The sequence below is a fragment of the Meles meles genome, chromosome 13, assembly GCF_922984935.1.
Source record: "Meles meles chromosome 13, mMelMel3.1 paternal haplotype, whole genome shotgun sequence".
NCBI lineage: Eukaryota > Metazoa > Chordata > Mammalia > Carnivora > Mustelidae > Meles > Meles meles.
In genome coordinates, this window is record NC_060078.1 from 32594448 (window position 1) to 32615313 (window position 20866).

Below are 20866 nucleotides of genomic sequence, written 5' to 3' on the forward strand. Positions count from 1 at the left end.
AGGCTCCAATGAGGCCCTACCATCAGAGAAGAGATGATGGGATCTGGAGAACCCGCCTGTTTGGGAAACTGGTTGGAGGGCCCGCAGACTGATTCTAAAGCAGAGGCCTGCATGGTGTGGATGAGGCTGGAGCAGCCAAAGCTGCTGACAATGTGGTGAGGGCCTCAGGACGCTGACCCAGGAGGGGACTTAAGGTCTCAGTTCTCACCAAATTTCTAGTCCCCTTTGGCTGGCCACAGAACTGCTAATAATAGAACTGCAGCGCCCAGTTGGATGTTTCTGCCAGAAGAGACTCTGAGGTCTCACTTCACACTCTGGAGCAATTTTCCCCAGTCCCTTCCAGCCCACAGTCCTGGGCTGGGTGGGAGGGTGGGGGGGTTGGGGGGGACAGCTTGGGCTGGTCCCAACCCAGATAATGAACAGGGACCTCTGACTTCCCCCACCTGTGAGGGCTCTCCCCTGGGGGAAGGCCTGGGCCGTGCTCTCTTCTGTTCTGTTTGGGTTTCTTTCCTACAAGTGCTGAAAATGACAGGGCAGGCAAAGTGCAGGTGTTGAGGCTTTCGCCTTTTGGGGTTTTCCGATTTCTCCTTTATAGGAAATGACTTACTGTTCTGAACCCTATACTATCCCATTAAATGCCAGGATCACTGTCTTCAAGAGGCTTGAGTTAGGCCATGGCACTGTGCTGAGAGGACTCCAGAAGAAAAGCCTCCAGCCGGTATCAAAGCCCCCTGAGTATTTGGGCACCACAGTATTTGGGCAGCAAACAGGCAGTCTCTGTTTTCCAATTCCCAGCACTTCGCCAGGCTCCTGGTGAAGTTGGCCTTGTCCCCATAAGCTGGAGCTGCCTAGTTGGGCACTGCCCCACGTGTGGGAGGCAACCCGTCCCCGCTTGTGGGCCAGCAGCACCCACCCCACCCTCCGCCAGAGGCGCCAGCTGCCCAGAAGGGTGGGAAGATAAGGCGAAGCCGCCCTGGGGAGCCCGCGTGGATCCCACTTCCTTCTGGCTTCCCTGGTCTAAGGGAACTCTTGACTGGAGCCGCGCGAGAAGACGGTAAGGCAGGTGGGTGACCGGTGACCGCCCAGAGAGGGTGTTCTCTGGTCTTTGAAAGCCCTGGGGGACCATCACTTGGACTCCCCCACTCCTCAACCCCGCTCTAGGTCGAGAACCAGCGCAGCCAGAGGGATCTCTCTGGGGAGACAGGATGGCAGGCCGGGAATGGCTTGGGAGGTTCTGGCAGGGCGAAGCCTCGCGGATCTCCACGCCGCCTCTCCCCCCACCTACCCACCCCGGGGCCGGAGCTCCTCCCAGCCTCTCTCGGAGGGGGTGGGAGATCTGAGCGGCCCCCCCAGCGAATCCCCGAGGAGGTGGGCGGAGGTGCAGCACCCGAAACAAAGGCCCACAGAGGGGTCCTGGAGCGCGCGGCTCCCCGGGGGCGGGGGCGGGCCCCCCTTCCTTCCCCCTCAGCTCCTCCCTCTCCTCCCCTCCTTCCACCCAGAGGCCCGGCCGGCGCGCAGCCCGAGCGGAGCCAACTTCGCCAACGGTTCCCAAGTTGCCGGGCGCGCTGGGAGCTGGGTGGGGAGAGGAAGGAGAGGAGGAGGAGGAGGGCTCCCCGGGTGCCTTGGACGCGGTTCAGGAATCCGCCGCCGCCGCCGCCGGCCGCTCGCCGACTCGGGCCCGAGCGGGGAGGGCGCCAGGCAGGACCGCTCGCTCGCTCGCTGCGCAGGACGGCGCCCGCCTGGCGCCGCTTCCCGCTCGGCGTGCGAACCGGCCGGGCCGCGCCTCCCTCCCTCCCCGCCGCCGCCGCCTCCGGGGAGGGCGCAGAGCCCGGGCCGCGAGGGATCGGAGCGACCGAGCCTCTTCTGCCGCGTCCTGCGCAAAGGAGGGTCAAGTTGCGAGCGGATGCTGCCGGCGCCGGACCCCAGCCGCGGGCAGTCGGATCCGCCCCCGCCGGAGGACGCTCGGCGGCCGGGGTAAGTAGGGCGCCGGCGTCCCGGAACCGCCTCCGAGGCCCGGGCAAGGCCGCCCAGCCGTGCGCCCCCCAGCCTTCCCCGTCTGGGCGACCCGCCAAACTTTGAAGGAAAAGGGGGCGAAAGGGAGCGTGGGAGAGGGAGTCCCCGGCTCAGGGGAAACTCCACGCAGGCACCCGCGACCCCCAGACCCAGCCCGCACTCAGATTCACAGCTGCCAGGTATTCGCAGCTCATCATCATTCAAGCCACAGACACACGGCGCTCTCGCTGGGAGCACACGCCACACCGACCCCGGCACACGCTGCAGGCCGAAATGTACAACTCCGGGGGCGCCGGGGTTTGGATCTTGAGACCAAGCATGCCCTCCTGCCCGCAGATAAATCCACGGTCTTTGTTTAGTGCCCCTACAGCCCCCCAGTGAGGAGCCCCCAAAATGCTATGGGCCGGGGGAGGGGCTGTCTTGTCTTTGAAAGTCGTGGCCCGCAACCCCGAGGCTGGAAGTGGGGAGGGGAAAGCGGATACTGCAGTCGGATCTTGGGGTTCATCAGCAGCGAGTCCGGTGTGGAAACTCGGTGTCTTGGTGATGTGTCTGGGTGTGCGCAGCCCTTCCGGAGGCGAGGCCGGGAGAGAGGGGGGAGTGATTCACAAACTCGGGACCCAGCGTGCTGAGCTCTGTGAGCCTAGTGGGAAAGGCTGCAGGCCGGTGCTGCGCAGCGCGGGACAGCTGGGTGGTGGCAGTGACAGGGCTTGCCAAGGAAAGTACACAGACCACCAACCCCCCCTTCGGATATGCTTCCTCAGAGGACCTCCAGGAGGACCTGCGGAGGAGATTCCAGCCCTGGATGGATGTGTGTCTGTGTGTCTGTGTGTGTGTGTGTGTGTGTGTGTGTGTACACGTACACGGGGTGGGGGATGTTGAAGTCTCCTAAGGTCAGGAGGAAACCAGGGCAGTGCAGAAGCACTATTTTTGCTGCATCTGAAGATGCATTTGCTTCCAGATACCCTGGTGTGCTGGGGTCCCAGGACATTTCAGGGGTTGTCCTGGACCTGGCCCCATGCTTGGCACATAGTGAGTACTCAGTAGTTGTTGGATGATTTATACCACCAATCATTAATATTTGCTAAGGATTCATTATGAACCAAGTCTGGTGGCCTCAGCTGGGTTGGAATCGGCCTTCCTGCAGAGGAAGGGGCCCTGAGTGGTTCCAGGGAGCCCTGCCTGATTTGTCTGGAGATGTGGCCCAGACAGCGTGTTCACAGTGCCATCCATGTGGGCTGGTGCTGGGGACTTGAATCTCATCATTGGCTTGTGCTTCCTATTAAGAGGGGCAGTAGGAATGGCTCCATGTGTATACATCTGGCTAAGCAGAGGATGGTGTTTGGTGTTTTCCTGACTCCTGCTGGCCTGGCTGGAAATGGGTCTCATGAAGGGTCTAGGAGCTGGGTCCTCCAGCAGCAGGGGCTTGGCTCTGCAGTGGCAGCAGGTGGAGGGGTAGTCACAGTCCCTGTACTGAGCATAGGGTGGTTTCCTTCGTGCCAGCTGGCGTGAGTTTCCCAGGGGAGCTGAAACATCTCATGTTCCTGGAACTGGGATTAGAAGCAGTCTTGGGAGAGATTCCCTGCTGCCATGGGATTGAGAGCATGCAAGGATATGGGACAACCTGGCCATGGAATCACAAGGAAATGTGTCATTCCCCTGTCCCTTTGTGGCCTCAGTGCTGAAATTAGCAAAGTATATGGGCAGCACCAGAACTGTGGCCCCAGATGAGAGAAGGGAGTGACCAGGACTTGGCTGTCTCCAGTTTCAGGTGGAATGCTGCAGCCAGTCCTTCCCTGTATCACCTTCCTACCTTGTGTCTTCTGTGAATCAAGAGCTCTGTGTACATTGTCTCATTGAGCCCTACATCCCTATGAAGTTAGCGTTTTATCCCTCTTTTGCAGATTAGGAAACTGAGGCTCAGAAAAGTTAAGGAACTTTTTCAGAGTCACACAGCGGATGAGGAACAAAGCTGGGATCTGAATCTGGACAGCCTGACTCTGGAACTCAAGCTGTCTCCACCATGCCAGGCCATCTCTATGGTCCCTACTGGTTCTCCACGACAACAAAGAAGCAACATGGGCTACTTACTAACATGGTCCTGGGGCCTCTGACTGCAGTCCTTTTGCCACACACTCTGCCCAGACTGGGTTATACTGTGGGCCACGGGAAATCAAAATGTGGGTGTGGGCTGCTAGAACATCCCATGTAGTACCGGAGTCTGGAAATGACAAGAGATTCGGAAGTGACTGGAGGGAGATACTTGAGTAATTCCAGTGAGAGATGATGTGCTGCGTAGTGGAGACAAAGCTGCCACTTGTGACCATACAGTGATAAGTTTGGGTTTGCGAGAAACGGCCAGGCAGACATTGTCAAATGGGTTATTATATTCCTTCTTTCTTCGGCCCTGACCAGAGTGGAAATTTATCCCACAGGGAAATCAGCTCTCACCTGCCACCTCCTGCCTGGTGAACATAAAGGAACATGTAGTGGCTGTCCTTCCCATGCCTGCTGCGTGCCCTGGGGTGGTTTCTGGTCTCCGGAGAGATGGGTGGGGCAGAGCTGGGGTGGGGGTGATAACATGTCCCACAGAGGGACAGTGGTCACTGTCCCCACTTTATAGATGTGGACATGAGGCTCAGAGAAGTGCAATGGATGCCCGAGGTCACGAAGCGAGGGAACTGCAGGCTGGGCTGCCTCCAGGCACCCCTGCAGACACTTAGGGGCGACTCTCCTCAGTCTGGTTAGTACTCTGTACCCCATAAGGGCTGAGATGGGCGCCTCTCATGGCTCTGCCCAAGGTGTCCATACACAGGAAAAATGTAACCTTCAATAAGGAGCAGAGTTTGATCACTACCCAGCAGGCCCTGTCCACCTTCCCCAGGGAGCCCACGTGGGGGAGTCCAAGAACCTTGACCAAGCTGAGCTGTAGGTATTAGAACCCTCTCCCGCTTCCACTGCTGAGTGGGCATGCTGGCCAGGATAGAAGTTGGGAGACTGGGTGTGGGGAGAAGCTGCCTCACCCAAGGGACAGGGGGCGCTCATCTTTGTACCCTGGCTCTATCCCAGCGTCTGAGACATGGACGTACTTGGGGACCATGGTCAGGGGATGGGTGAAGCCCAGGGAGGGGCTGCGGGCGAGGCCTCTGCTGGGAAGTCATAAAGCAGGGGAGCCAAGAGAATTCTCACCATGAGGAAAGGCTCACAGAGGTCTCTGCCTGTCATGAAAACAGCTCCGCGTTTCATTCCTTAAACAGAAGTAAAAAATGTCATCTCCTCTTCTCTGATGACTAAATACGAGACAGAATGCTGCTTGTTCTGCCTGAGCATGTGGCTTCCACGGATGAGGGTGGGGTGGTCCCTGGCCTGCCAGACAGTGTGTTCTGTGCTGGAGGTAGACACACTCAGTCTTGGGTTCCATTGCCCCAGATCTGGCCGGTTGCTCCCCCCACGCTTATCCACCGCCGTGGAGAGAGGAGGCAGGTAGGCAACGGGAGCCCCCAGCCACCAGGAACAGCACCCCTTCATTCCTCCCGGTCTTGCCTCTCCCCTCCACATTTCCCCTACCCACCCCCTTGCTCCACAAAGATGGCTGTGTGCTGCAGGTCTGTGGGTTTCTCTGGGCCCTGAGACATTTATCACTGGGGTTCTAGAGGACTCTGAAAAGGATTTGGAGGAAAGTGTGGAAAGTAAATAAGCCAGTTCCCAGTTGAGCATCTCCTGAATACCACAAGTAAACAGCCCTCCCAGAGGCCAGCCTGGGAAGCTCTGTGTTGGCCTCTCATGGTTACACCTGGCTCACTGGCTGCTTTCACCAGCTCCCCCCTCCCTCCCCTCTCCCTGTCCAGCCCCTCCTTGACTTGGGAGCCTCAAAAGTCAGGGAAGCAGACTGCTGGCCTGTCCTTGTGCTGCGGGAGGTTGGCACGTTAGCTGCGGGGACCGGGAGGAACATGAGGGAGGAAAGGCCGCCTACAGGGCCCACTCAGCCCTGCTCCATCTGAAAGTCTCCTGGCGTTGGTCCCACTCAGCGAGGCAGAGGGTGGTCTCCCGGTTGGTGAGTTGGACTTTGGTGGTAGAGAATGATGGGGCTTTTTCCGGTTTTGTGGCACCGCATGAAGTTTTGTGTCTTAAATGTCTAGAGTAGATGGACCAAAGCTAATTTTCCCCTTTCGTGCCCCCCTCCCCACACAAGGTGGGGCTCATATGTGAAGAAACCCTTCAAACCTGTACATTAACCTTGAAAGGCTTTGGGGACTAACTTGAATGTCAAGGTTCTTTGCTTTTGGCCGGAGTCATATCAGATTAGGCCCTATCAGCTTAGGGTGCTGGTGGGGTAAGTTCAAGTTCACACCAGAGGTTTCAAGGAGCTCTACACCGGTGTAAGTTGCTATGTCTATAGTGTAGGAAGCGAATTCATGATCGTTTAATAACTCCAGTGCATTTTTGAAAAGGGAGAACCAGGGCTCTGGGTGGGGAGAGTTCCTGACTGGGACCCAGAAAATTTCTGAGGGACCTTTCCATCGCATGTGACTGTACCGAGCTGGGTTGGCAAATTGGAACCTCTGGAATCTGGGGAGCAGACACTGCTGGGAGGCTCTGGGTCCCGCCTCTGGCCGGGAAGCTTGGGGGGAGCTTGGTTGTCATGCTGACGCCAGGCTCCTGAGAGAGAATTGGGGTGAGCCCCATAACTTGCAGCCCTGGGGGGAGAGAAGCTGCATACCGCATACTCACAGGCCATCACATTATCGCAGGCTGAAATACACACACACTCACTCACTCAGATAGGTCCACCACCCAGAGATATTTCAGTAAATACATGGGCACATTATATACCAAAACATTTGTAGATGCAACACAATCATCCCAAATTAGTCATGGTTAAGAGCACATATCCTAAAGCCGGAATGCTTGCAGCCCTGCTTAGTAGCTGTGTGACCTTGGGCTAGTTACGTAACCTCTCTGGGCCTTAGTTTCTTAATCAGTAATAGGTCATAGGCAATAGGGCTGTCAATGAATTGATACATGTGAGGAGTTTAGAAATGGGCCTGTACGGAGAACTAGGCCAGTGTTAAAGTATGATTCTCCACAATCTCTGCCCCCCATACTCAGACTCAAGTTCACAAGACTTCTCAGAGAGGTACCCACAGATTGTCAGTGAGTGGAATCAAACCCTTTGTACGTACTTTCGGAACCCTGATTCTCAGAATGTGTGTCATTTGCTGTACTGGACTCAAACTAGAATTTATGAGGAAAATAATTTCATGCTCCCTCAGAAAGCTCGTTATTTGAAAACGGTGTTGGTACTAACACCCCAGGAAAGGGTGGGAATTCCTTTAGCAGGAAGGGTTTCCAGACTAGGTTCCACGGAGCCCCAGAGTGCAGTGGGGACCCGTCAGAGGCCTGAGGGGAGGAGGCTCCAGGCCTTTCCCTGCCTTGTGTGTTGTACACACCGGGCTTCTGAGGGAGGTTCTGGTTCAGAAGAAGGCTCTACAGCTTCACCATTTGAAAGCCCCCTCTCGGGGCGCCTGGGTGGCTCAGTGGTTTAAGCCGCTGCCTTCGGCTCGGGTCGTGATCCCAGGGTCCTGGGATCGAGTCCCGCATCGGGCTCTCTGCTTGGCGGGGAGCCTGCTTCCCTCTCACTCTCTCTGCCTGCCTCTCTGCCTACTTGTGATCTCTCTCTGTCAAATAAATAAATAAAATCTTAAAAAAAAAAAAAAAAAAAAAAAAAAAAAAAAGAAAGCCCCCTCTCTAGGTGGACTTGCTTCCCTACCTGCGTTTGTGAGTGCCTGTTCACACTCGCCCAGCGCCGGTGAGAGCCCACGCAGCCACCTGACTTGCTGCCTCAGGCCTCCCCCACTCTTTTCCCCACTCTCCTTCCTTCTCCTCCAGCTGCCTCACCATCTGCAGGATTCTGGAAAGTGCTGAGGGGTCTGAGCCAAAGCAGCGCTATCTAAGGAAATATTTTGAAAACAAACTGGGCCGCCCCCCCGACTGAGACGGCACCAATTTTCAGCAAGGCATTTCACAACTCGCATCAGGCCTAGGGCACATGAGCTGGACCGTGGGGGCCTGGCTCTGCTCTGGACACAGCCCGGGGCTCATCACTGCAGGGTCAAGGACAGACCTATCTGAAGAGGCCTGAGATAGAAACCTAGCACCTGTGAGGAAGGGGAAGTCAGCCTCTGGGTGAGGGGCAGAATGAAGAACTAAAACACCTGTGACCCATGACCGGGAAGGTCAGGCCCCCTATTTTTTTTATCTGAGAGGAGCTGTTGGCTCTCCACACATTCCTGCTGTCTTCCGTGTGGTGCAGGTGCCTAGTGGTCAAGTACACAGGAAGCCCGAGTGGGGACTGTACCCTTCAGGACTTCTGGGCCTGCACTAGCTCGGTTCTCAAGAGGAAGCTCGTGGGGGAGGCACCCTGGGATTGCCATTTCGCAGACAGGCACCCAGAAGCTGATAGGCAGGAGAGGTGGCCCACATCCCCCAGCTGATGTGAGAAGAGCGGAGCCACGCTCCGGGCCCCGCCGTGTGTGAGCCACATGGCCGGGACTGCGGCCTGACAGCACAGTTACTTCATCGTTGGCCGGGCCAGACCGCTGCTTTCTGACCCGGTGGCTTAGGGGAGGCTGCCTTCGGGGGTTGCCACAGCCCTGCGAGGGTCCTGCGGGTGGAGGTTCTAGCCCCCGGCCCGCCCCCAGGCTGACCTGCACAGAGCACTCCTGATGGTAGGAGGGCCTCTTCTGCAAGGCCGACCATCGGCTGATCGCTGCTTCCCCTTGGCAATGACCTGGGCTCAGGAAGTGGCACAGATGGCAGGGGAAGGGATTTAAACTGGCGAGGAGAAGCTGGCAGATTAGGGGTATTCTAGCAAGACAGACCCCCACCCTGGAGTAGGTGCCGAGCTGCTTTGGGCACTGGTGGCTTCCACGGGTGCAGATCATATGGCCCAGCCTCCCTTCCCCTTGTCTGCACTATTCCCTGTTCCATACTGTTCTCATTCCCCAGACGCAGGCATCCTGCTCTCTGTAGCCTCTCCAGCCTCTCCTTCCTTGTGGCCAGCTCCCATTCAGCCTCTGGCCTCCCCTTGAGTGTCCCCTCTGGAAGCCTAGGTCAGCAGCCCTCCCTGTGGCTGTCTACACCCTCCTCTCATTACACCTCACTGCACTGTGTGGCCATTGCTGCTTTCATGGTCTGTGGTCTCCTGCAGGCAGCGAGCTCTGTGAGAACAGCATGTCTTGCTCCCCTTGGTGTTCCCCCCAAGTCCCCACCTGACTGTGGAACCGAGAGCAACAGATGGGACACGAAGCTTCACCACGCAGGTCCGTCCTCCCAGGGTGGTAGGGGAGTGGTCAGAGTCTGGGCAAGGTGGGGGGAGTCGTGTGAGTTGGAGGAAGCAGCTGATGTGGACCAGAGGCTTTGTGTGAGACTAGGTGGAAACAGGAGAGTGGGACCCTGGGCACGTGACCTGTTGCAGGCATTATCCTATGTGATGGGCTGGGCTGGGCTGGGGTCCTGACAGTGGACCTGAAACCCTCTTGGAGGCACCTTTGAATTAGGTGGGGTGGTGAGTGCCCCACTGCTCAACCCCATCAGCAAGTGGTTCTCAGATGTGTCCCCTTACGGAAGGATGTCTTTCCAGCCCCTCCAGGGTTCAGACCTGCCCCCCCCCCCCCCCCCCCCAGGCAATGTAGGCCTCCTGTGGCTGAGTCCTTTCCCCCAGCAGAGAAGAGGAAGCCCAGCAGGCAGCCTGCCTGCCGGGGCTGGTTCTAGCTGCAGCCCTCAAGACATTCTTGCAGAAGTAGGGGGGTCCTCCCAAGTCCTAGATTCTCCTCCCCACCACCCAAGGAGCACACATTAGGTGCTTCAGCCTGGGCCTCGCCTGTGCGGGTACTGCATGCCCGCTCAAGCCCGACACTGTGCGGGGTGGCCTGGGGGTGGCTGAAGGTGCCCCCCAGGCTGGAAGGAGAGAGAGGAGACTTGGGTACAAGTAATCACCTTCGGGTCCAGCTGTGATGAGCCCACACAGGTGGGCTGCTGGCAAGAGAAGGGGAGCCCTGCTCCTCACCTGCTGTGTGACCATGGTCAAAGTGCTTCATCTCTCTGTTCCTCAGTTTTCTCATCTGTAAAATGGAGATGTAACAGTACCCATCACATGGGGGTAATAGGAAAATAAAATGTGTCCCTATAGAAGTGTTCAGAGCAGGGGCACCTGGGTGGCTCAGTGGGTTAAAGCCTCTGCCTTCGGCTCAGGTCATGATCTCAGGGTCCTGGGATCAAGCCCCACATAGGGCTCTATGCTCAGCAGGGAGCCTGCTTCCTCCTCTCTCTCTGCCTGCCTCTCTGCCTACTTGTGATCTCTGTCTGTCAAATAAATAAATAAATAAATAAATCTTTAAAAAAAAAAAATGTCTTGAAGAAGTGTTCAGAGCAGTCCCTCGCGTATGGTAAGCATCGAGAAGAATGAGCTATTACTTCTTATTTTTTAAATAAATGCCGTTAGAAAAGTCAACTGAGGTCAGATCATCGAGGCCCTTGAATGCCATACTTTCCATTTGCTAAGTGCCTGCTTGTGCCAAGTAGTTACAGACCATCTCACTAAGACCTGTACAGCCCAGCAAGGTTGTTAGCCATGTGTCCATTTTCCAGATGAAGAAACTGAGGTTCAGAGAGGCAGGCTGACCCACCCCAGACCACTTGGCCAGGAGGAGTTGGAGGCAGTAACGAAGTCCAAGTCTGTCTGGCAGTTCGCTCTGTCCGTATGGGGATAGGAGAGACATGACAGAGGCAGCATGGGGGTCACAGCCCGGAGCTGTGCCCTGATGCTGTAGTCATGGGCCCCTGGGGGAAGGTGGGGGACAGGAGAGGATGGGGAAGGAGAGATACCTTGCAGGCCACAGGGAGAGCGGGGGTGGCAGGGAGACAGGGAGGCCTTGAGGCCACAGCACACAGCTCTCACCATTTACATCCTAGGGCACTACTGAGTCATTCTGGGAAAGCATGACCTCACTGAGTCTCATGGTCTGTCACCTACCTGCCAGTCTGCTCTCTTGCCCTCTGGTCCTCTGATGACCTTGTGCCCAAAGTCCTGCAAGGGCCCCTCCAGTCCCGAGTAGCCGGGCCAGGTCAGCTTCCTCCCATCCCTTACTTGTAAGCTCAGTTGTGGCAGAAGCTTCTGGAAGTGGTGATAGGCATGAGGAACTTCCAAAAGTATACTATACCCTTGACCAGGCCTCTGATTGGAATTCTGGGCATTCCAGTGTTGGAAGCACTTTTAAAAAGTAAAGCCTGGTTGAGCTGTGTCCCCAGCACTCTGCCAGGTCCTAAAGGCCTCTGCCTTCCTGGTAGGTACAGTTATCTGAGAGCTCTTTATGGACTAAGCATTCTCAGGCTGAGTGATCTATTTGCATCGGTCTTATTGTAAAATAGGTAGCCCTATTTTACAGATGCCAACATTGAGGCCCAGAGTGGGTGGGTGACTTGTCCAAGGTCACACAGCCAAACTGCAAATCTTCAGCTGTCCAACTCTAGCTGTGCCTACGCTCTTAGCCACTCTGCGATCCAGCTGCAAAATGAAGTGAGTCACAGGAGGTAGGGTGTATGAACCCAGGCCTGCCAAATGGTGCGGCGCAGACAGGAAGTGCCCAGAGAGTTTTCATCTTTCAGTAGTGTGAATCACTCCCCAGTGTTTCATGGAGATGTTGGATCTCCAAGGAAGTGGCAGAAAGCACCCAGCTCCTTGGCCGTGCAGAGCCTGATTATGTGGCCCTTTGGGGGTGAATCTTACCTCTCTGGAAGGAACACAGGGGTGCAGGGGGTGTCTGTTCTGGTTTTGGTGGGCCAGACCTGGAAGAGGCGTGTGAGTCCAGAGGGGCTGAGCGCCAGCTTCCTCAGCCCCGCCCACAGGCGCAGGATGCCAGGCTGTAGCAGCTGCTGCTGAGGCTCCCAGCTCTACCCGCCCCAGTGGCCCCAGCTGCCCTAGCTGGAGCCCAGCCCTGTGCAAAACGGTGCCCTCCCCCTCCACAACTCACGAGGGAGGCACGGTTAGCCCCATCTTCCAGGTGAAGACACTGAGGCTTAGAGAGCTTTTCTGGCTCACCTGAATTCCTTTGGCTGGAAAGGAGAGAAATGAGACTGAAGTCTTCTGTCTGCAAGGACAGGAGGGGGCAGCTAGCCTCCCCTCCGACACGGGTGACACGGGTGACATGGGTACCGGCTGGCTCTGTTCTCAGGCTTGCATTTCGGATTCATTCTGCAGTCACTGTGCTCCTGTGTTGCCTCAAGAATGACCTTCTGGGGTGAGAGAAGAGTATGAGTTACCATTTTCCCAGGAGCACTTTCGAAGCCTAGGGGCCCTCCGCAGGCTTCCAGGCTGGACCCTTCCCCCACCAGAGCACCGGCCCCCACCTTAGTGGGCCTGGCCTGGAAACAAAGGGCCTCCACCAGATACCTGGCTTAGGGGTTAACCTGGCATGTGACTCAACGGACAGGGGCCAGATTCTCAGGGGTCCCTCATCCCCTTTTTAATGCCCAAGTCCCAGGTTAGCCCACCCCCAGGGGCCCTCTCCACAGATATGTGGGGATCCCCCAGGGTTCCACAGTCTTGCAGGGTGGTTCCTCCTGACCCTGCTTCCCCCCCCTTAGCCCCCAGGACCCCTCAGGCTTCAGGGGTGGCCATCCCCCCCCACACCCAGAAGGGAGGGGACCCAATCCAGGTACTCCCTGCAACCACCACAGTAAGAATTTCTGGGTGGTTGTCATGTTTCTTGCAGGGAAAGTAGACTTAAGTTTGACTATAGGGGCTGTCTCACTTCTCGTTGTCTCCGGATTGTCCTTTCTGGCTTAGCCTCGACTTAAATTCAAAGGCCTGTTCAAATGTCTTCCAAAATGAGAGTCTCACCCCAAAAGAACTTTGCCTCTACTTCTATAGGTAGAAAACTGGTATCTGCTTTTAATGTTGGTTTTTTTTTAGTTTGATTAAATTTATAAATTAAGTAATACATGCCCATGGTACACAACAGGAGAAGTACAAATGGTGAAAGGCACAAGCTGGAGAGTAGCTGTCCCGGCCAGTTAGTATGACCCCTGCCCCGCGGTCATCGCTAAGCTGGTGAGTCCTCCCTCCCCGGCTGTGCTGGCAGCCACATCCCAGCCCCCCTTAGCAGTCACCTTGGACTCCACTCATGAGACACAGAGGCCCCTGCAGCCCCGGCATGGCCCCTTAGCTTCCAAGGGTGGCTTTCTCCTGCATTCCCAGCTGCCTCTCTTCCATTTTCCCCTCTTGTCTGGCTGGGCTGGGGCCTGCAGCTGTGGCCTGGGGGGTCAGGGCCCCACGCTGGTGATCTGACTAGACATACTGCCTCTTGGCCAGCCTGAGAGCATGCTTAGGGTCCCCTAGGTGCTGGGGCTCACACCGACAGGTCCACCCTTCACTGCCGTTCCTGGTGAGACTGAAGGTGACCTAGGCCTCCCCTGCTCCTCTCATCTCACCCATCCCCTCCGTTTCTCTCTGCATCCTTCCCTTCTTTCCTGACATATTTATGTGGTGCTATATAGCAAATGTTAACTCTAATTCATAAGAATGGAGCAAGGTAGAGAAAGAAAGAGTGCCAGGAGAGCAGTGTGCTGGAGACTGAATGTCACCAGACGCTGCTCTTCATGCCTCGGCCTTGCATCTCCAGCTGGGTGACCTTGGGCAGGTTGCTTAGCTTCTCTGAACCTTATGCTCTCATCTGGAGAATGGAGGCAAGGGTGGTGGTAAAAATCCAGGCTGGGTACAGGGCTGGCCTGAGGACCAGGAGGAGCAAAAGGGCTTCTAAGGAGGAAAGGGTGACAGAGGTGTGTGTTTGGGGAGGGGGGTATGTAGTGCTGTTCCTCTGGGGGACTGGTTATGGCTGTGGGGACTAGATCAGGGAGCACTCTGGGGACAGTGGATTTGGGCTCAGCCTTAGGGTAGATTTTGGCCAGGCACAATGGCCCCTTAGGCAGCTTGGCCCCTGGGCTTAATGGCTGCCTGCCCTCCCGTGGAAATGCCTTTTCTTGTCTCTATTTCTACCCAGAAATGGACCCTTAGCTTTGTATTTTTTTTGTTTTTAAGGAATGAGTTTAGAGTTTTTATATTAGTGTTAGATGCTTACTAAGTAAAATGGGCAAATAGAAGAAAGCAACGACTCACCCCTCGGTCCCACCACCCGGATGTAACCAGTTAGCTATTTCTTGCTCCGACTTCTCTAGGCACATATAGATAGAGGAGAGGGCAGTAGAGAGGCAGAAAGTTTTATAAACCTGGGGAAATGCACAGTTTAGTTTAATTTTTAGGCCAGTGTTCTAAGGACGCTGTGTGTGCCCCGAAGCAGCCCCTCCGCGTCCATGAGGGTAGCGTGGTGGGGACGGGGTGGTGGGGGAGGGCTGCTTGGAGGCGGGGGTAAACCCAGATGCTCTGCCCTTTAAAACCTCCTGATACAGACCAGTTACAAAAGGGGAGCCGGTTGAAGTTGGTACAGACCAGCTCCAGAACAGTGGTTTTCAATCTTTGGACCAAAACCTCTGATAAAGATACACAGAACTGAAACAAAAGTCTTATGGAGCCCATATGTATCTTTATCACACATGATACACTCATATTTTCAGTTCCCCACCATTCTGGCGAACTTTTTTTAAAAAAGCTTATTGACCTACCAAATTGATTGTGAGCTGGAGTTTGAAAACTGTTCCCCCAGAAGAGTGATCTTCAAACTTTACACCAGGCTCCCCTGGAGAGCTTGCTGGAACCACTTGCTGTGCCCACCCCCCTGAGATTCTGGTTGGAGAGGTCTCTGCAGGGCCCCGAGAATGTGCATTTCCACCAGGCTCCCAGGTGCGGCGGCTGCTGCTGGCCCCGGACCCCAACTCAGATCCAAAAGACAACCAAGATTGTCTTTTAAGGCCCTGTACTCCCAGCAGACACTTTTCAGAGGATTTGCTTTAGTCAACAGATGAGAACCGCTGATGGCTAACACAAGAATTTGGGTCTCTGACATGTTTTGAGGGTGCTGGTCAGGCAGTGTCTTCAGGATCTTAAACACCACTCTCCTGAAACCCAGCTCACGCTATTCATACCAAGTGCCGAATGCAGAAACCGTCTGCGAAGCCAAGGCACATTTATGCCCAGCGCTGGTTGAATTACCTACCCCTTAAATCCCCAGCAGAACATAAAACCCTCCCAGCCCCTTTGAAAACACTGTTCCTCTATAGGCAATGAAAGGTGCCATTTACCATGTAGATTTCACCTTTTCTGGTTTTTTAAAGGGAAGAAGGTAAGTCAAGCATGACCACCCCATGGAGAAAGCCGTTTCCCCTCCCTCTGGTTGGGGTCTGCTAGGTTTCGGTGGCTGTCCCTGGGTCTCCAGCTTTCCCTGGAACCTCTTCCTGGCATGGCAGGGAGGCCCGTGCAACAGCACCCGGGCCTGGCTAGGTCTTAAGCTGCCTCTGCTCCTCCAACCAGGGAACTCTCAGCCCCCACGTCTAATCCTCCCCCTTCACAGCCTGGGGGCCCCCTCCCCAGCCTTGCAATCCTCTAGAAGTCAGCCCTCAGCTGGGAGCAGCCTCGTGAGGGAGGGAAGTGTTAAATGGGCACAGAGCCCCTCTGTTCCACTAACAATGGCCCGTTGATGACTGGATTCTGCCCAGGGCGGGCCCCCTTGACTGGACTTCGGGGAGGAGGACAGACTCCAACACCCGCCTCCCCCAGGCAGCCATTTCTGGGTGTGAAGTGGATCCAGTCCTCAGCCTCTGGCCACAGAACCTCATTCTTCAGGCCCTGAAGCGACAGTGAGAAACCCACTCACCCCTCCTATCCCATCCCGGGGGCAGTTCGAGGCCCCGGGAGTGATTCAGTTCTGTGTAATTCAACAAACATCTGTTGGACAGTGGCTGGGCACAGCGGCTCAGTGCTACGTAGCTGTGGGGTGTAAGAATAACGGCTGACATGAATTCAGTGCCTCTTAGAGTCACCCCCATCCCTGGCTGCCCAACAGAGTCACTAAGGAGCTTCTGCAAATTCCATCATGCCGCCGCTGCCCCCACCCATCTTCCAGAGTGCACCGCAGGCCCTGATTTTTTTGTAAAAGCTCTCAAAGGGATCCTCATTCCCAGCTGGGATTAAGCATCTTGGGCCTCTTACTGGTTAGACGCTAAGCTTGCTAAGCATGGAACTGGTGAACTGGTCCTCCCCATTTCATGAGGGAGGTGCTTGTGGGAGGCTGAATACCGGCTCCCCGAAGATGTCTACACATAACCCCCCCACCCCACCCGAGACTGTGTTACTTCCCAAGGTCAAGGGACTTTGCAGTGGAACTAAGTTAAGGATTTTGAGATAGGGAGATGACCCCAGATTATCCCGGGGGCCCAACGTCAGCATACAAGTCCTGAGAAGAGGGAGATAGGATAGAAGAAGTCAGTGATGCCTGAAGAAAGTGATTCAACCAGTCATTGCTAGCTTGGAAGACGGATTGAGGGGGCCATGAGCCATGGAAAGCAGGTAGCTTCTAGAAGCTAAGCTGCAAAAGTCAAGGAAGCAGATTTTCTTCCTAGGGCCTCTAGAAGGAAGGCAAGCCTGTGGACACCCTCATTTTAGTCCAATTGGTCTTGGACTTCTGACTTTCAGAACTCTTCAGGTTAATAAGTACGTGTTGTTTTAAGCCGCTGAGTTGATGGTGGTGTGTTAACAGCGGCTACAGGGAACGAATATGGGCCTCTTACTGTTTACAGATGAGGCACAGAGAGGTGAGGTAGTCAGCTGGGGTCACGAGGTTAGTAAGTGGCTGAGCTGGAGCAGGAAGAACCCCTCACTTGGTGTCCCCCACCTCACCGCCCCCGCTTTGTAGCCAGACAGATATGCATCCGAAGGCCCACCCCACTGCGCGCTTTCCTGTGTCCTTTGTTAATGGTGGGGCCCATTCGGCTGGGAAGGGTTGGGGCGGAGGGCCGTTGGGCAGGTGGAGGAAAGCTGGGGTGGGCCAGGTTTGCCCCAGGTGGAATGCCACATTTGTTTTTTGGTTTTTGTTTTTTAGAGATTTTATTTATTTATTTGACAGAGATCACAAGTAGGCAGAGAGGGGGAAGCAGGCTCCCCGCTGAGCAGAGAGCCCGATGTGGGGCTCAATCCCAGGACTCCAAGATCATGACCTGAGCAGAGGCTTTAACCCACTGAGCCACCCAGGTGCCCCGGAATGCCACATTTGAACTGGATTCTGGAAGAGCGGAGTGCACAAGCACTATTCGCCCATCTTCTCTGCTGCCTGTCATCACACCGTCTCTCAGGGCCACTCTGCCTCTGGGATCTGGCCGCTGGCCCGAAGCCGGCCGCAGGCTTGGGCAGGAGCAGCCGTGTTCTATTCAGCTGTCACCCTCAGCCAGCAACAGCTGCTTATCTGGGACAGCCAGCAAGCTCCCATTTTCCGGGAGGCCAGCAAAGGCCTTGTGCCTTCAAAGGATGTTTCTTCCAAGACGCCAGTAACCTTGTATTGGCGGTCACGCGCGTCTCTTTGAGGCGTGTGAGACAGGCAGAGGTCTAGAGAGTTGTCCAAAGTCACATAGCAAGTAGGTGACAGGTCCTGGCAGTCAAGTTCCTGGCCTGGAACTCTGAGCTGCCTGCTGCCCTGCAGCTCCCATGTCTGGGTTAAACCTGTTCGCTCAGTGACAGGACACAGTAGTTGCGTTCCTGAACCATGGAGCCATCGACTGCCTGGGTTCAAAACCCAACTCTGCCTTGTGCCTGAGGACTGGTGTGTGTCCTCTCCTTGCCCTAGGGGGGTGGGTAGTAGTGAGGAGGGCGCTGCCCCACCTTCCTCCTCCGGTTGTGTTGAGGACCAAATTCCTTTACCTGTGTGAAGTGCTGGGAAGTGCCCCCTTCACGTTCACGGTTGGTCAGGTTAGCTCATCGTTATTCAGCTCCTCCAGGACAGGGACTGTGTCTCTCTCTCCCTCTGCTGCCAACACCTCAGCCCCTGCATGACCCAGAGCAAGTACTCTGCAGATGAGTTAACGGGTCCTGCCCTATCCCCGGCTTTTATCATCCAGAGGCTTACTAGGTACTTTCCCAAACTTTCAGCTTTTTTCAAGTTCCTCCTTAGGTCAAACTCTCCTCCTGCTCCTCCTCGCCTGCACCAAGGCCCAAAAGCAGCCAGAAGCTTGCTCCGCCCCTTGGTAAATCCCAGGAGTGGGTCAGAGATAACCCAAGATCCCACGTTCTCACCGTGAGTGCCGGTGTTACACCATTGCCAAGGCCGCGCCCGGCCAGCCTGCTGAGCTCTCCTGGGGGTCTCTGGGCCTGGTGGCAGCACCGTTTGCACACCAAGTCTCCTGTAGCCTCACATGGATCCTCTGCTTGCTCCCAGTGTCTCTCCTACTTCGAGCCCACGCCAGGCCTTCAAGCCGATGGTGGGGTAGGGGGTGTCACCGACCGTGTGGGTCCCTCAAGTCCCCCCTTTCTCTCTTCCCTGCTGTGAGGATGGGGCTTCCTCATCCTCATTCAGCCTCGCCCACAAAAAGCCCCCAGGCATATCCTTGCACATGAACAGACCCCAGGGGTATGGCCAGTCGTGGTTCTACAAAAAGCCAAGCTCAGGGGTCCAGTTTGGATTCAACTCGTCCAGTCTCTGCCCTAGGACGGCCATTCTGCTCAGTCTTACTGGCCGCCTCCAGCTGTATTTCCAGAGTCCCCTTTCAAGCCTGCCTTTGTGATAAGAGACTTTTTCCTTTCCTTCTCTTTTCAGTTAAGTTTTTTACATTTTTTAAGTCTTTCTTTTCTTTTCAGTGAGTTAACATGCAGTGCTGTATTCGTTTCGGGTGTGCAATGTGCTGGTTCTGTAATTCCAGACGTCACCCGGTGTTCATCATGGCAAGTGTAGTCCATCCTCCCCAATTGTTACATGTTCTCAGTGTTGAGATCATTATAGATACACATGCATGCAATTTTAGGAAATCATGGAGAAAGAGCCCATGCACCCAGTTCCCCTTGTAGCATCTTGCAAAACTCGCCCAAGTTCACAGCCAGGGCACTGACACATAAGCTAGAGCACCACGGAGGTCCCTCGTGGTGCCCTTTTTATAGCTGTAACCACTTCCCGCCTGCCCCCACACCTGCCTCAGCTCCTGACAGTACTGATCTGTGCTTCTCTCTTTACAATCTCCTCATTGCCAGAATTTGACATAAAAGGAATCATGCAGTCTATAACATTTGGAGACTGGCTTCTTTTCACTCAGTATCCCGGACGTTCATCCAAGTTGTGTGTAATACTCAAAGCACAGAAGGGTTTGAAGTTTCCCAAGAAAGGTCAGTAAGTAGGCTAGAGTGGGAAGGGGGCTCCTGTGCTTACGCGTTGAGGGCTTTTTCCTACACAGGGGTCCCAGAAACGCTGTGGTGGAGTTAATCTTTGCAAAGGGGCAGAGCAAGATGGGAAGGCTGTGTGACCATAGGGAAAGGCACCCCCGTTCCCCCACAGCTGTCGCGGGCTTCTCCTGAACATGTTCACCTCTGATGCACCCATAGGCACGGATACAGACTTGCATGCATTTCTGGTTGAACTGTTGCAGAGCAATCAGACTAAAACAAAGGCTTCCAAGCCCACAAATGAGCACAAAAGTTTGTAGTAATGAGCATGACCAAAATGGAAATAATAGACCACATGAGGAAGGAGGGAAGAGTAGAATTCCATGGCTTATGGATTCCTAGCCTTCTTAGACTATCCTCCTAAAGTAAAAGTGGCCACTATTTGATGCCTGTGTCCACCCTTTCCCATCCTACACACATGGCAGACATCACTAATCAACCACCACATTCTGTCTTGTGGCGAACAAGCTTGACCTCCATCTTCTCACAGAGCTCTAGGCAGTCAATGCCAATTGATTGGCTTTGGATCACCGGTTGAGAATTGCTTGCTGTGCACAGCTTAAGCACATTCCCTGGGGAGGGGCGGAGCGGTAGGGGAGAGTATTAAGCAGGCTCCACACTCAGCACAGAGCCCAGTGTGGAGCCAGTTCCACGACCCTGAGATCACGGCCTGAGCTGAAACCAAGAGTCAGATGTTTAACCAACCGAGCCATCCAGGAGCCCCTGTAACCACTCCTTTTCTTTGGAAAGAGTAACCAACAAACATGGTAACAAATTCAAACCATACAAGAAGGTGTATGCAAACAATGGGTCCCCATTCCCACCCCTGTGTCCCAGTTCCCCTCAACCACTCTCAGCCAATTTCTTGTTTTCCTCTCTAGGGACAGTGTGCATACCAGCATGGCTGTGTCCCCACCCCGACTTCACACAGATGTCAGTGGACCTCACACACTCTTGTCCTGTGTTCATATCCCTCATATCTTGACCAGCCTTCCCCATCAGCCCGCACACAGCTGCCTTTTTCTTTTTAACCCCGGCAGAGTATTGCACGGACAAACTGACCCTCATTTATCTCACTAGTTTTTTTGTTTGGGTTTTTATGTTTGTGCCTGTTAACAGACATTACGGTTATTTTCAGCCTTCTGCAGTCACGAATGGTATTCTGTTGTGTGTGGCCTTGTTGGGACTGTGCTTATGGAGCTGCAGGGTGAATTTTCTGGAAGTGGAACTGCTGGGTCAAAGAGCGTGCACACTTAGCATTGGGATGGTTGCGCCAAATTGTCCTTCACGAAGAATGCTCCAGCAGTGTGACAAGAGGATCCTGTGTATTAGTTAGGATGCAGCAGGCTATGTTGCAGTAACAGACCCTCAGATCTCAGTGGCTTCAGCCAACGAAAGCTTATTTCCCCTCGAGCCACCTCTGCTGCAGGTTGGGGGGCTCTCCTGTCCGCAGCTCGGGACCTGCACTGACCAGCTGGAACCTGG

The 20866-nt window shown here is 55.1% G+C and overlaps 1 protein-coding gene across 1 annotated transcript in view; it reads left to right on the forward strand.

Annotated features, from left to right (window-relative positions):
* The first annotated feature begins 1398 nt into the window (after positions 1-1398).
* CHST3 (carbohydrate sulfotransferase 3) overlaps positions 1399-20866 on the forward strand; it is a 33343-nt gene continuing 13875 nt past the window's right edge. The window contains exon 1 of the mRNA XM_046027785.1: positions 1399-1974. The gene's annotated coding sequence lies outside the window, so the exon portion shown is untranslated. The remainder of the gene's footprint in view (positions 1975-20866) is intronic.